Source organism: Aethina tumida, chromosome 8 (genome assembly GCF_024364675.1).
Source record: "Aethina tumida isolate Nest 87 chromosome 8, icAetTumi1.1, whole genome shotgun sequence".
In the NCBI taxonomy this organism is placed as follows: Eukaryota; Metazoa; Arthropoda; class Insecta; order Coleoptera; family Nitidulidae; genus Aethina; species Aethina tumida.
Window position 1 is genome coordinate 2,362,777 of NC_065442.1, and position 5,514 is coordinate 2,368,290.

General features: G+C 25.2%; 1 long non-coding RNA gene across 1 annotated transcript; it reads right to left on the bottom strand.

The window, feature by feature from the left end:
- Positions 1–254: 254 nt before the first annotated feature.
- LOC126266410 (uncharacterized) lies at positions 255–4,867 on the bottom strand. The gene is made up of 5 exons (XR_007548795.1): positions 4,690–4,867; positions 4,397–4,547; positions 1,172–1,276; positions 424–499; positions 255–361 (listed from the first exon to the last, which is right to left on the bottom strand). It is a non-coding gene; the product is annotated as an uncharacterized LOC126266410 (long non-coding RNA).
- Between the last annotated feature and the right edge of the window lie 647 nt (positions 4,868–5,514).

Genomic DNA, 5,514 nt, shown 5'->3' on the forward strand with positions numbered 1-5,514 from the left:
ACAAAAGACTATTTGATGAGGAAAACAGAAATGTTTGACTCTTTTGTATATTAAACTAAAATAATCAGGTGATATAGCAATTAAAGGAAGCTAGTTATAGAAATCAAGTTATTAGTTTTGAAAAATATATGAATATATTAGTTTATTTAAAATTTATAACATTTTTTCAACATGGTTAGAGAAGTATTACAATTTATTTGAAACTTTTAAAATTCCATTAATTGGATTCTTTATTTAAAATTTTGACTGTAAAAAATTATTAAAACATATATAAACATATATTACAAAATTAATTTTTACATATAATTTGGTCTTGTTCTGATCACTGTTTCACATTTGAGTTATAATAAATTCTGCTAAACTATTACCAAAAACAAAGAAACTAAAATAAAACAGAAGATAATATTTCAATTTTATGCTAACCTTTGTTTGCAGAGTTTTGTAGGTGTTGCTTGTGACAAATATTCAATGTTGACCTCAATTTGCTTGCTGCTGATATCTAAAAAATTAAAAATTAAATAAAATATCTGCTTGTCACATAATAATATAGGTGTAAAGAAATCAGAATCAAAAATTTACTTCTTAATAAAAATATCAAATTTTCATGGAAGCATACTTAAAGTAACGTAAAAGACAAATATTTCAATAAAGAATTAAACATTTCTAATAATAAAGAAAAGAGAAAAATCAAATCATTCTTGAAAAGTACACTTTTTAAATTTCATTTTCATAATTTTACATAAGAAACTAGGGACAAAAATCGTGCTTTAATATTTATAGAAGTTACCATTGCTACACATAATTATAATAATCACATATTTTAGTCATAATGTAATGTCATGTCAAAATTAAATATGAAATAAATGATACCACCCAGCTCACAGCAATAGATTTTTGTAAATTGTTATTTATGTGGTTACACATTGCATAAAATTAAAAGAAGATAACCACTCGTAGGACTCATAGAAATTCAATTTAATATTCTGTATCCAATATAATTTTGGCACTAAACAAGAGTTTAATATATTGTACCATAATAGCAGATTAATGTGAATTATTGAATGAATACTATATTTCAATTTTATTTCTTATAGCCTATTTTATATATTATATATTATATATTCTACTCTAAGCTACATTTCAATCCATAACTCACACATGTGATACTGACCTAATATTTTGATGTTGGCCTCATTTGAATATGAATAAACACAACAGGAGAGGTTACATGATGGAATCCTAAGTGTAAGCTGCATATTTTGTCAGTTATTGCTACCTAAAATATAAAAAAGGATAAAATACTACACAAAACATAGTATATCAAATCGAACAATTATCCTATTAATCATTTCACAGTAATTTTTGGTTATATTTAATTTCTTATTTCTTAAATATAATTAGAAGATTTTTTATTAAACAGAGTTATTTTCTTTTTAGCCTAAAACACAAATAATATTGACTAATTAACTAATTTAGATTAGTAAAACAAGTTTCTTTTCAAAATCATCTTTTTTTTGAAAACATGGTAACAAATCCTTGCAAAATTTTTGCATTTCAATAAATGTTGCAGTATCTTCACTTCTACTATGAGTTTATAAAAAAGTTAATTTACTTAAAATTTCAATTATTTGCATGTAAAAATCTTAAGCTAATAACGTTTTCACAAATCTGGTTTTACAAGATTTAATGTACCTAATCACTTCAAACATTGTCTTTTTTCAACTAGAAACGAAAACAGAAGAATAACTGATAACTGCAAAGAGTACGCTTAATATTTTCTATAAACAAATACAATTATTTATTTGTTATATCATGTTGTTTTACTGATTATAAGAATATGTTGTCGATTCAGTGAGAATTGTTATTGCGAATAGAAGTCGACAAATATGAATTTAAACAAAGAAAGGCGTATGCGAATAATTTTCCTTAAAGAACAAGGGAAAAACATATGGTTTAATGTTTTAGGTATTTTAATTTTAAAAATTGTCATTGCAATTTAATGTTCCATATAATAAAATAAATAGAATTTTGTGATTATAAAATGAATTGGGAAACACTACAGCCATTTTGCAAACAGACTTTCTGAGGTCCAATATGACTTAAATTTAAGAATCGAATCGAAACACGACGTGAATTTTGTGAATTATATGTCATATACCAGGTGACTCGGCAAACGTTGTTTTGCCATATAAATAACTTTCAAGTAATTTCTAGTGTAGACAAAAAATAGCTTACTTATTGTAAGTATGTATGTATGTTAGAATGTGTATATTGTATGTATGTAAGAATGTGGTATACGCGTGAAATAAGCATGGAGCGCTGTGAACGATGAGAGAATATAAAAATAACAAATGGCAAACATTATTTTTAAGTTATTATAATTTATTCCTTAAAATTATATATCATTAATTAAACAATTACGACAATAACACTATCAAACAATATCAATCTCTTAATGCTATAGCGTGAACAATATTTTTTGTTAGTCCATCTTCAGCTAACACAAACAAACTGGATGGTTTACCCACTCGAGAACATGCCACGTATAATTGTCTGTGTGAAAAACATGGTGTTCTCAAATCTACATCGTTTGACCTTGGGATTTGTTGATAGTCATTGCAAATGCCAATCTAATCGGAAACTGAATAATAATAATAATACACCTGTAGACATCTGGCGGGGATAACTAATTAAATGACGATTGATCAGTTTTCGACCGCAGATGAAAAATGATTAAATTACTAAAATGGCTATTAAAAAATAAGGGTTGATCGTAGAAGGGTGAAAATTTAGGATTGTATGTATTTTTGTATGTTGTATCATAAAAAAATAGAAACTGAAAATTTTGTCTAAAAAATAAAAAAAAAAATTAGGGGGATGAAAAATAGATGTTGGCCGATTCTCAGACCTACTCAATACGCTCACAAAATTTCATGAGAATCGGTCAAGCCGTTTCGGAGGAGTATGGGAACGAAAACCGTGGCACGAGAATTTTATATATAAGATTAATTTCAAATTACGTATCAACAACAATGTTGGAGATTCGGAGCCAATTTCTTATATTCAATTGTAATAACAAAAAAGGCAAAATGAAACACTAGTTTACCTCAGGGCTAACATGAACGGCAGTAACGTTCCGAATACAAAATACACACTTTCACAGAAATAATTATAAAATTGAGTAGTATAAATAATTTTTTAAAAATCCGTTACTGATAAAAATATGTCAAAATAGTGAAAGTATAAAAAATAATTTTAAGAATCAGGTAACTCATATAATTTAATCATTCTATTTATTCATTTTTTTTTTCTCGAATTTCTAAATATTTGTATAATATTACATACAGAATCTTATAAACAATTTAAATAAATAAAATAGTATAAAATATGTATAACTGATAGAATCTGGAAACGATAGAATGAATAAACATTATTATAACTAATATATTATATGTTTACTCAATAAATATCTTATATCTTAATCTTATATTTTTTTTTATTTTAATTTACAATATTTATATTTAATTTATTTGTTTAAAATAAATATCAATAATAATAAAATTAAATAATAGTAATTACAAAATTATATAACAGACATTCGAGGCTATTTAAACTGTATGTAACAACATTTATAGAAACAGATTACAAATGATGAATGAGTTATAAGATACAATAACATATGATATTCAAAGAAATAATAAATGAAAAATAAGAGTGAGGATCTTTTTTGAAATTCCAAATTGTTTTCGTCGCCTTTTACAACGAAATGTATGTTATATTGTTAATAACTATTGTTATTTTATTGTTTTAATTTTAATCTACATAAAGAAATTAATAGCAAAATTATCCATAACAAAGTTTTAAAAAAGTAACTGGGTGTTTGTGAATCTTGACTGTTAACTTTTTATTTAACATCCTAAGAGTAAATTCAATTAACAATTTGCCATTATTATTAAATAGAATATTACACACTGATCATGAAATTTCAACTCATAGGCACGAATAATTTCTAATCACTCGATCTTTTTATTATATTTGTTTATAACATTTAAAATGTTTTAATATGCACTATTTTATAATTCATAAGTACATGGTCTTGTTATGAAAATTGTTAATTTTATTTCTTGTATGTAATATTTTAAATATTTTTATTTTAGTTTTTAGCTCAAATACTAATTTAAATCATTTTTAAAATCATGTCAAAATAATATTAATTAAGATTATTTTAATATTTGTTATTTAAATAATCGCTTTAAATATTTTAGTTATTATAACAATTTCAACCACTTATAGTAGTAGATAGTACTTATCAGACACACGTATAGATGTTATCGTAAAACACCAATGTAAAATATTGTGGGGTAAAATTATTTCAATATATTTTCATATAACTTACTTCGATAATCTATGGTAAAAGCATCTTCTAAGCCTTATGTTATGTCACATACAATGAAGTTACACTGATGTAATATTTTGACTCCTGACCATTTGAATATGGAAAAACACAATTGCATCGATTGCTTCTAAGGCTTGTCAGTTATTGCCATCTAAAATATAAAAGATAGGAATATAATAGGTATAAATCTATTCGACAGTAAAAATAAAAACTAACCTACAAATCATTTCACAAAAATTAACTTGTTACAAAATTGCAAATCATATAGTAAATGAATTGTAAATTTTACCAACCTGGATAATGGAGAGATGCTCATCAATTATACAATGACACGTAATTATTACATTTTCAGTTCAGTACTTAGGATTTTTGTTACATTTGTTGCGGTTGTAGTGGGATTGCGACAATTTACTCCAAATAAATGCAACATTGGTTTTGTGTATCGTTTGTTGGGCACCTTTTTTACATGAATAAAACTAATGAACGAAAATAGTTATTGGAAAGTTGACGCGCGAATTTCATTTGGCACTGTTGCCAACTTCTTTATTTTTTGTTTTACCAACTTCAGAAAAATAACACATTGAACCGGACTGTCGTCTACCCGTCATTGAATATTCAGAAAAATATTACATACAACGTTGCCATATTTAATAAACATTTTCGGTAGTTTCATTATAGCGGCCTGAAAATATGTTGGTAGTACCCGCAGGCGCATTAGCATTATTTTTTCAGAAAATTTCACTTATCAAAATAATAATATGTAACATAATTTTTGATTTTTTATGAATTTTTGAAAATCTAACAATTTTTATTAAATTTAAAATCAAAGAATCAAATATTCATTTTATATATTTTTTAAATATTTTATATTTAGTTCAAAAATAGAATACTTTCAAAAAAAAATTAAAGTTATAGAGACTGCCGATAGAAGTGAAAACTTAGAAATCTATTGACACTCCAAGCAACAATTTTATGCACGTTTATATGGTTTTTTAATATTTAAAATTGTCCTCCAAAATAATTTTTTCCATATCCGAAGAAAATATCATCGGCCTGCCCAATGCCTTAACTCCATTGCTAACGGTGTTTTTTGCGTCAGCGTCTCTTTATGGTAACCT